General features: G+C 53.4%; 1 pseudogene across 1 annotated transcript; it reads right to left on the bottom strand.

Moving 5' to 3' along the window:
* Positions 1 to 9931: 9931 nt before the first annotated feature.
* LOC309805431 (phosphoethanolamine/phosphocholine phosphatase-like) lies at positions 9932 to 10970 on the bottom strand (annotated as a pseudogene). Its single transcript has one exon. The product of its transcript is annotated as a phosphoethanolamine/phosphocholine phosphatase-like (transcript).
* Between the last annotated feature and the right edge of the window lie 255 nt (positions 10971 to 11225).

The following is an 11225-nucleotide window of genomic DNA, read 5'->3' as shown; positions in this document are numbered from 1 at the left end:
GCCCACACTAATGGGCCTATCACCTGATTAGACCAGAATCAAAAAGACACAGGCTGGCAATCCTGCACTGCAGCAACATGTACCATAGCCAAGACCTGGAAGAAACCAAAATGTCCATCAACAGAAAAATGCACCAAGAAGAAGTCGTCCATGTACACGATGGAATATTAGCCATGAAAAAGCATGGAACAGTGCCGTTGGCACCACCATAGAAGGATCTACAGATAATCACCCAACTCGAAGAAAGAAACCGAAAGACAGACATCCTATGACATCACTTATAGGTGTTACCTAAAAATTGATACCCATGAAATAATTTCCAAGAGAAGGACACACATAGATTCAGAAAACCAAATTATGTTTAACCAAATGGAAAGGTGTAAGGAATGTATGAATTAGGATATGGGGGTTAACAGACATGTACTAATACATATGAAATATATAATCACACAATACCTATGGAATACGAAGAGAGGTCTACTCAACACTATAATATACACGGGAAAGGATCTAAAGAGGAATAGACAGATACATTGATAGGATGAATCAGAAACTGTACACCTAGGAGAATCTACATCTTTATCAAATTTGCTCTGATAATTAATAAAAATTAAATTTAAAAAGCAAACAATTTAGGATATATATGCTCTTGGGGCTTTGCCCTGGCACATTCCACTCTAATTTGCTGCTTACTAACACAATTTCCAGGAAAGCTCTGTTGCCCAAAAACCCAGAGTTGGAAATGTAGAAATGCTGCCGCCTTGTGGCCGTTTCCCACAAGAGCGGCTTTAAACCCACCGCTAATGGTCACTTAACATTCAGAAGGACTCAGGGCTGTAAAGGACACCTGCCCTAAACAACTGTGCGGAGGTAGGGAATGGCCAAAAAAATTCAAAACTGCAAATTTTTCAAGAAAATAATATGAAGAGGTTAATTTGGCTCACTCTCTTTTAAAAAAAGGAAAATGGATAAAAGCCCAACCTCAGTAATTATTAGACTCATGCAAATCTAATCTACAGAAAGGTTTCAACTCACACCAGTCAACTGGCCATCAGCAAAAAGACTACAAACAATAAATATTGAAGGGGTTTTAGAGAACACTGTACCCTCTAGCTTCTGGTGAGATGTAAAGTGGTAACAGCCAATAATGAAAACAGAAGGGAGCTGCAATTAAAATAAAAATTGAGGTACCATTCAATCCAGCAGTCACACCACTGGGCCTCTCACCTGAGACCTGAATCGAGAAGACCCGGGCTGCAAAATCTGCACTGCAGCCTTATTCACAATAGCCAAGACAGTGAAGCAACCAAAAGGTCCATCAACAGATGAACAGATAAGAAGAAGTGGTCTATTTATACAACAGAATATTAGCCATGGAAAACAATGAAACACTGCTATTTGAGGCACCATAGATGAGCTTGGAGATAATCACAGAACATGAGGCAAGTCAGAAAGCAAAAACCTATATCCTATGATATCACTTATAGGTGTTAACTAATAACTAACACAAATGAACATATTTCCACAGAGAAAGACACTCACAGACTTAGAAGTATGCTTATCTAAAAGGATAGGTGGGGTGAATGGAAAAATTAAGATTAGGGTTACCATACGTGTACAAATACCTATTAAATACATATATCAAAAAACCGACCATATAGCAAGTGAGGTCTATGGAACTGTGGAGACGTCCCAATCACCTGACTGCCCTCCGACCTGCCGTGAATTGGAGACTGAGACCAGGCACGCCTCTCTCCTTCTCCATTCACTCAGGGACAGACTGGGGGTCATGGGAACCTCAGAATCGAAACCAGATTCTAAGACACCCCTGGGGTGTCTCCTAGCCAATTTTACAGCCCTCGGTTTCTCCCAAGTTCTCCGTTGCCGACGGCTTATTTTCTATTCCACTGTGGCCAGGCCACAATATCCTCTAGACAGTCAATCCAAATGGCCTCCTGAAGGGACTTTCAATTTTAACATCCTCCGTCATCTAGATAATTACTTCCGCAGGATGGGCAAATGATCCGAGGTCCCCTATGTTCAGGCCTTCTGGTATTTACGCTCCCGCCCCTCCCTCTACGTCGATTGTTCCACTTCCCAGATCTTTCTTGCCAAACAGACATCTCCTACATCCAAGCCCCCAATTTCCTTTGATGATGACTCCTCTCCACTAGGCGACCCACCCGAATCTCTCGCCTCTCCCCCCTCCAGAGCTCCTCTCCAGCCTCCACCCAACCCTAAAGCGGTCCCTCCTCATCCCGCAGCCGCTCCGGCCCATCCAACCGCTCCCCCGCCTCCCTCAACGGTTTCTCCTCCCTCGCCCCTTGCTTCGCCAATTAGTGCACATACACGCTCTCACGACTCCCAAGATCCAAATCTTCTCTGCCCTCTGAGGGAGGTAGAAGGAGCGGAAGGATTAGTTAGAGTTCATGTTCCCTTTTCCCTCCAAGTTCTCTCTCAAATAGGAACGCGATTAGGCTCCTTTTCGGCCGACTCTTCCCGCTACATCAAATAATTTCGCTACCTCTCTCAAGCTTACGATCTAACCTGGTATGATATCTCTGTGATCCTATCTTCTACTCTGACCCCTGATGAGAGGGAAAGAGAATTCAAACTGCTGCCCGAAACCATGCAGATCAGGTTCACCTTACCGACAACTCCATGCCTGTCGGAGTGACTGCTGTACCTGGTACCAATCCAGGCTGGACTTATCAGGATGGCCAAGATGGCCGTCATAAACACGACCTCATGATCCAGTGCCTCCTGGCTGGCATGCAGGCTGCTGCTCATAACGTAGTCAATTTTGAAAAACTAAAGAGATAATCCAAGAACCTAACGAAAATCCAGCTATCTTTCTCAATCGCCTTACAGCGGCCTTAACTTTCTACACCCAGCTGGATCCCGACACCCCGGCAGGGGCAGCAGTCCTAGCCACCCATTTTATCACCCAATCAGCCCCGGACATCCGAAAGAAATTAAAACGGGCAGAAGATGGCCCTCAAACCCCTATTCGAGATCTGGTAAAGATGGCCTTTAAAGTCTACAATGGCCGTGAGGATTTGGCAGGATCCAGCCAGCTGACAGGCTCGGATGCACCAGAAGGTGGCCCTCCAAACCCAACCTCTTGTAGCCGCCCTAAGCCCGGCCATCTCCCATGTATCACAGCATCCATGGGGTCCGCAAAAGGCAACCCCGCCGGGGGCCTGCTTCAAATGCAGAAAAGAAGGCCACTGGGCTCGCCAATGTCCCAATCCCCGACCCCCTTCTAAGCCCTGTCCCAGCTGCGGGTTAACGGGCCACTGGAAGAGTGACTGCCTTACGACTGGCCCTCCCTCAGCGTCTCCACGTGGGGGGCAGGCCGACCCAATGGCATTACCACTCGAACTGCTGGGATTGGCTGACGACTGACGGCACCCGGACTCGAAGACCCCCATCACCCTCACCGAGCCCAGGGTAATGCTACAGGTAGCGGATAAGTCCATTTCATTTCTGGTGGACACGGGGGCTGCCTATTCGGTCCTGCCTACTTATTCCGAGCCAGTTTCTCCTTCCCAGATCTCGGTCATGGGTATTGATGGCAAACCATCCTTCCCACTCCAGACCGGTCCACTCCCATGTCATATCGAAGGACTCCCTTTTACTCATTCCTTCTTAGTCATACCATCCTGCCCAGTTCCCTTGCTAGGCCGAGATGTCCTTTTCCACTTAGGGGCCTCCCTCCAGCTGGATAGACTTGACCCTAAGGTCCCCTCCTCCCAACTCCTGCTTCCTCTTCTCGGCCTGTCTCTAGAACCCTCCCCCTCCTATCCCCCTCTTCCAATCACACCGAACCCAATCAATCCCCATGTCTGGGATGCTTCTAAGCCCATAATAGCAACACACCATTCCCCCGTCCTCATCCGCCTAAAGGACCCCTCCAAATTTCCATCAAGGCCCCAATTTCCCATCTCTGAGACTCACCTTAGGGGCCTACGACCTATTATCACCAGACTCCTAAGCCAGGGACTCCTTATCCCCATTGACTCTCCCTGCAACACCCCCATCCTGCCTGTCCGCAAGGCCTCTGTGGATTATCGCCTGGTCCAGGACCTCCGACTAATCAATGAGGCCATAATTCCTCTCCACCCAGTAGTACGAAACCCATACACCTTGCTCTCCCATATCCCCCCATCCACAACCCAACTTTACGGTTCTGGATCTCAAAGATGCCTTTTTCACAATTCCCCTACATCCCGACTCCTATTTCCTCTTCGCCTTTACCTAGACGGATCCGGATACTCATACTTCCAGTCAGCTCACCTGGACAGTTCTTCCCCAGGGCTTCCACAAGAGTCCTCACCTCTTCGGTCAGGCGCTGGCACGGGACCTCACTTCCTGCTCCCTTACCCCCAGCAATCTCCTTCAATATGTAGATGACCTCCTCCTTTGTAGCCCATCTCTCAGCCTCTCAAGACAACATACTGCAGATCTCCTCAATTACCTTGGCTCTCGCGGTTATCGGGTCTCCCCAGCCAAGGCTCAGTTATCTGTATCTTCTGTAACCTACCTGGGGCTCCACCTTACCCCTACCACAAAAGGTCTAACAGCCGATCGCACCCGGATTATCCGTGAACTCCAGCCTCCGGAAACAGCGGAACAAATTCTCTCCTTTTTGGGCCTTATAGGATTTTTCTGACGCTGGATCCCTAACTTCGCTCTCCTCGCTAAACCCTTATATCTAGCCGCTAAGGAAACCCCTCAAGGACCCCTCACCTCTCCTTCCGCCGTTCAACAGGCCTTTCCCACCCTCCGTAACGCTCTGATATCTTCTCCTCCCCTTTCTCTGCCCAACCCAAACCGACCTTTTCACCTTTTTGTGGATGAACGGGCTGGAATAGCCACTGGACTCCTTGCCCAGCCTGTAGGGCCTTCCTACCGCCCCGTGGCTTACCTCTCCAAACAGCTAGACCCAACCATTCGGGGATGGCAACCATGCCTTCGGGCCCTAGCAACAGCAGCCGAACTGACCAAACAAACACTACAGATACTCAACCACACAGGAATAGGTAACATCTCTGACTGCTTTCTATGTGCCTCGCTTGGCCGGCCACCCTTGGCTGCTGTCCCACTCGACCAGCCCTTCAATTCTACTTCATACACATCCCAAAACCCACCTTTTTCCCCGTTAAAAGTCCCCATATTCCTTGATTCAAAAAAATCTCACCATCTGTTACGGCAGCCGCCCAAATCTAGCTGATACTGGGTTTCTTTGCAACCCATCCCTCACGGTAAACACATCAATTGAAGCACCACCAGGCATGTTTTTGTGGTGCAATGGTTCCCTCACAAAAGAGATCAATTCTTCCTCCCCCTTCCCATGTATCCTCGTTACTCTCGTCCCACAACTCACACTGTATAGCCAAGACGAATTTTCCACGCTAATCACGCCGCCCTTTACCCGATGGAAAAGAGCTTTCTTCCTCTGGTTGCAGGCATCTCTCTCGCCTCCTCCCTGGTCGCTGCAGGCCTGGGGGGGGGGGCGGGGCGGGGAGCTCTAACACATAGTGTTTCAACATCCCGCGACTTAGAACATAAACTCCAGCTAGCCATTGAAGGCTCCGCCGCCTCCATCTCCTCTCTCCAGTGCCAAATCACCTCCATAGCCCGAGTCGCTCTCCAGAATCGACGAGCCCTGGACCTCCTGACGGCCGACAAAGGAGGTACCTGCCTCTTCCTACAGGAGGAACGCTGCTGTAAACGCCCTCCATCGCTTAAGAGAAGAACTCCAACGCAACCACCAACAGTCCGCCTCCCCAACCCCCGATTGGTGGCGATCCACCCTCTATACCTGGCTAACACCAATCTGAGGCCCCTTAATTCTCATCTGTATCTTGCTCATGTTTGCCCCCTGTTTTCTTAGGTTCCTTCGCTGGCGCATGGAGGAAGTCTCTCGGGTGGCCACAAACCAAATGTTCCTCGGTCCTTACACCTTGCTTCCTACAGAAAACCCCACTGGTCTCCCCTAAGCCTCGGACCTCTGGTCGCCCGACTCCCCTTTCGACGCCCCCATTCAGCATGAAGTAGCCAGAGATCAGAATGCCGCCCCATTACACCAGAGATGTCGGGATGTAAGGCCAACTGGCCCGAGGCAGGGGAACGCAATCAGATTCACAGGTTGCATCAGACCGAAACTCTCCGGACCACCCAATTCCAGAAACTGACCTGGAGACATTCCGGACCACCCAGTTCCAGGAACTGACCTGGGGGCTTTCCACCCGGCCCAGCCTTCCCGCCTTTCGAGGGACGGAACTAGCGGTCCCAAGACTGATGGAACCGGCACCAGATAGTGCCACGACACCCCAAGAGACCACCAGATAAGGAATTCCCTGCGCCCTCCCAGATTCACCACACCCCTTTCCCTTCTTCCCCTATAAAATCTTGCCCAGCCCTCGCCTGGGTGCGACTTCTCTGGCCCCTTTCTCTCGGACCAGTGAACCTCGCCCGGGAGCGCCCCCTAATAAAGCTCACTTGAAGCTTTCCTCTGTTTCGCGATGCCGTTTGTTAAGATCCGACCTTACACTTACACATCAAGTATGGCTATGAGCTGAATTTCTGCAAAACAAGACTATCCCGTGCAAAGAACAACCCAGTAGAGCTTTGTATCCCATCAGCTACAGAAGAGAATGGCTGCCGGCTACTGAAAGCCAGCAGCATTTACAACTTAACTCCCATGGCCTCTGCAGTGGTACGTCTGAGTTTTCTGTTTCTACCCCTGTACCAAACAGCTCTGGTGTAATTCGTTGTTCCTTCCTCCACCCACCCCCACCAACCCATGTCCCCTTACCTGCGGTCCGCAGCCCTCCGCTCCGCGCTCGGATGCCGCTGGGGTGCCTGGGACCCACGGGACGGGTCATTCCCAGCCGCCGGGCGCTGGCTCCCTAGACCCCCGCCAGCTCGCGTGGCGCCGACGGCGAGGAGCCCCGAGGACGCCCCGCGCCAGGTGCGCTCTGGCCGGAACGCCCACTTCCAGGACACTCTCTTCCGGGAGAGGCGCGCAGAACGCCGCCGCGCTCAGGTGACCCGCAGCCAATGCCGAGCAAGACCCGCCCCGCCGCCGCCGCGTCCGCGCGGCGCAGCACGATCTCGGTGCTCCAGGCACGGGCGCCGGGGCGCGGGCGGCTCCTCTCCTGAGAGGCAGCTAGCGATGCCCCGGGGCGCGGGCCGCTGCGGCGCGGAGACCGCTCCAGGCTGGACTCACCGACACCAACGCCGCCAGGAGGAGCGCTTGGCGGGACTCAGCAAACAACCCAATGTTTTAAATGGAAAAAGGACTTCAAAAGACCCTTCTCCAGATAAGACATACAAATGGTCAGCAAGCACATAAAGAGATGTTAATCGTCATTAGTCGTGATGAAATGCAAGTTAACACCACAACGCCGACCCCTCCACACACTAGAACGCCTACAATCAAGAAAGCTAAAAATAACAAATGTTGGCAAAAATTTAGAGAAACTGATACACAATTTTCCATAGGGAAAATGAATAAGTTCTGGAGGTGGATGCTGAGACTATTTGTACAACAACGTGAATGTAGTTAATGTCATAGAACTGTATGTTCAAAATGATTTAAATGGTAAATGTTATGTTATGTGGGGGGGGTTAACATAATTTAGCCCCTGCTTTATACCAGACCCCAGAGTCGAAGCTTCTCATCCATTTTCTCACTTTTACTTAACCTTCTAGGATCTTCACACTCCCATTTAACAGACGAAGCTGAGCCTGAGAGGTTAAACTGACTTGCCCAAGGCTCACTCGGCCAAGTCTACACTGTTCAATGTTGCTGTATTTACTGAGCACCTACTAGAGCACCTACTGAGCAATACCTCCAGCACCTGCCAGAGACATTGTGGGAAGACCAGGATGAACGGGGGCTGAAAGCAGATTACAAAACATGGGTAGATCCTGGGGCCCTGCTCTCAAACACTGAAGTTTCTTGGAGTGGAGGGGATGGCCTGTGTCACCCTTGTGGAGCCTTTTATTCCACCCCACCGCACCCCCACAGAGGAGGGAAGCAGCTGGCCTGATACTGAATATTAGCTCAGCTGGGGAGGAGTCCTGGGGCTTTGAAGAAGGCATCTCCTGCCCCACTCCCTACATTGCCCCCTAGAGCCCAGTATGTGGACACAAGCATCCCTATGGCGGGGCAGGAGGCACATCTCATGGCACCCCTCTCCTCCCGCCCTGCAGTAATGACACTGTACCCACACACCCGCCAGAAGGACAATGAACTTTCCTTCTCTGAGGGCACTATTATCTGCATCACCCGCCGCTACTCCAATGGCTGGTGTGAGGGCATTGGCTCAGAGGGGTCTGGATTCTTCCCCGGGAACTATGTGCAGCCCAGCTGCTGACAGCCTGGGATCTCTGGGATGCTGACTCAAGCACCGCCTTGAGTGAGCCTCTTGAGTCCCACACCAAAGCCTGCTCCAGTCAAGACTGGACCAGACCGGCATGCCTCCTGGGCTGTGAGCTGTGTCTGTTCCTTCCCCCCATTGCAGTGGGAAGGCGTCCTGGTAAAGACAGAGGAGGTACCCAGAGGCCTGCTGGAGACAGGAAAAAACTGGAAGCCAAGGAGTTTGGTGACCTTACACACAGGGGACCCTTACGCCATGCAAGACAGGGTCTCCAGCTGCAAGTGCCAACTTTGAATAAAATTCTGATGACCTCCTGATGATTGCCCTGCAGGGCTAGCGGGCCGAGGGACTGAAAGGCAACCCACCTGTAAGGCTCCCGCTCATTGAGCCTCCTCTGCCTGCCCTAAGCAGCAGTATCTCCCATCTCCTCGGTGCTCACTGAGCCCTCCACACTAGACCCCTGTGCCCCTCTGCGAAGGTGGGCCGCACTCTGCTCTTTTGCCTGTTGCCTGCTTTGTTATGTATTCAGTCTTGGTTCCCCAGGCTGGGCACTCCTCCAAGAGTGGGGACCCGCTCCCTCACTTAGGTGGGGCTCTCTGAGAGCAGAGCTCACCTCGCCCTCATCCCCCAGACGGCAGCGTGAGACACCTCGCTCACCTCCGCCCCTTCACCTCCTTCACAGCTCTGAAACCCCAGAAGAGGGAGGTGGGCCTTGGGTTTCCACTGGCTCTGCTTTCAAGCATCATGGCTTTCTCTTCCATACGGGAGGAAGGGGGCTCAAAAGGGCCCAGTCAGTGGGGCGACTTTGGTTAAGTCCCTGCTTTCTTGCTGCATAAACGAGGCTGGGGTGCAAGGAGACATCTTCGGGCTCTGTGAGGTCCCTGGCTGGCCAGACCCGAGCCCCGGAACAGTGTGCTACCTCTTTCCACCAACAGGAGGTGACCGTTCCCTCGAGCTTTTTATCCTGTGGGGATGCTAACAGGGTGCGGGGGCGGGGGGCAAGGGGTGTAGTGTAGAGTCACAGTAGGTAAAGCAAGATCTAGGCCTGGGACCGTCGGCAGGGAGCACCTCTCTCTGTGGGGAGTCCGATGCGGGGGAGGTCGGGGGGTACATTTAGGGGCCTAGGTCCTCTGGACAGAAGACTGGAGGAGGGAGGCCATGCAGCCCAAGGCAACAGTTAACCACAACGTGGCGGGACATGTTCCTTCTCTACCCTGACAGGGAACCCCGTCCTCCCAACTGAGAGGACAAGGTTTGTGGAAACACTGCTGCCTGCTCAGATATGCGTGCCACGCTGCTGCGGCCGGACTCCAGAATTCGCTTGCAGTGGAACTGGGGGAGGCAGCCGAGCTCGGTTAACTGCACAGATGGGGACAGCTCCCAACTCCCTCCTCCAGTCCCCAAATGGACCAACCTGGGATTCCGGGAAATCCCAGAGGGATATACCGAAACGAAAGAGAAAGGGAGTAATAAAACTAGCTTTCTCTTTCCCGACCCCCACCGCCCCACTCCCTCCCCGCCCGGGTGGCCCCTGCAGGTCACGTCCTCAGCACCTGATGCAGGTGTAGGCGCACTTCGGTGGTTTCCCAGGGCACCACCCTGGCGCGGAAGGAGCTGGGCTCGGCCTTCTGCGCCTCCTGCATAAGGCGGTGCATGGGGTAGTGGCGGCGCGGGAAGGCCACGTCCCCGCCTGCCAGCAGCCCCGTGGGGCAGAAGTCGTTGGCGCCGTCGCTCACGTAGAAAAGGCTCGAAGGGCACGCCTTCATGGGCCCGCTCGCGCAGGTAGTCGCTGAGCACCTTGTGCTGGCACATGTTGGCGGGGCAGTGAGCGCAGCTGTGCGCGTGGAAGGGCCGCAGCGCCAGCAGCCCCCAAGGGTCGGGCCCCGACGGGTTGCTGAAGATGTGGCAGAACAGGCCGTGGTGGCCGGCGGCGCCCAGCGCTCTCCACGCCAAAGGTGTTGGCGTCTGAGATGAGAATAACCTCAAAGCAGGCTCCCTGCTTGGCCACAAACTGCAGCAGCTCGCCCGTGCCTGGCGACAGGGGGATGGCCTCGTAGATGGCGCGCAAGTCCCGCGGCCGCACGCCCTGCTCGCCCAGGTACTGGAAGACGCGCTGCATGTACTCGTTGTAGAAGCCCTCGCGCTAGGTGGCACGCAGGCTCTCAGGCAGCCACTGGCCCGCCGCGGTAAGCGCACGACGGAGTCGTCGCTGTTTTCGTCCACGATAGTCTCGTCCAAGTCGAAGGTTAGGAGGAAGCGCGGCGCGCCGGGCGCAGCCATCCCGCTGTCCTCTACCAGCTTTGTCCTGAGCGACCAAATCCTTTTGTGGTCACCAAAAAGAGTCCCTCAGAGGAAAGGGGGACAGGACCTCTGAGCTTCTCCTGCAGGGTGGGGAGCGGCGGCAGCGGAGGTCTGTCCCGGCTGAGTCTGGAGTGTCAAGAGTGGGGAGAGGGCCTAGCTGAGGTATTTGGGCGCAGGATGGAGCAAGGGGTGCTCACGGATTTTGGAGGGGACGCTGCGTCTTATCCATCCCCGGATTTCTGGGCTCCGGCTCTCACGAGTGCTTCCAGTCCAGAGGGTCCGTGAATGCTGCGCATCTGGGCCGTTCCCTCCACTTGCCCCCCATCCCCATGTTATGTATTTTTAACCACAATAAAAAAAATGAATGAAGCACTGATAATCCATGTTACAACATGGATAAACATTGAAAACATTCTAAGTCAAAGAAGTCATACTGAAAAGGCCAGTTATATCACAACCGTCTTGTGTGCTTTAAACCCATAGCAGTTTTGAAAGTGAGGGGAAGGGACTTTCCTGGTGGCCCAGTGGTTA

The sequence above is a fragment of the Mesoplodon mirus genome, assembly GCF_964341445.2.
Source record: "Mesoplodon mirus genome assembly, chromosome: 5".
Classification (NCBI taxonomy): domain Eukaryota; kingdom Metazoa; phylum Chordata; class Mammalia; order Artiodactyla; family Ziphiidae; genus Mesoplodon; species Mesoplodon mirus.
Note: the sequence above shows the minus strand (reverse complement) of the source record. Positions and strands in the feature narration are given on the sequence as shown.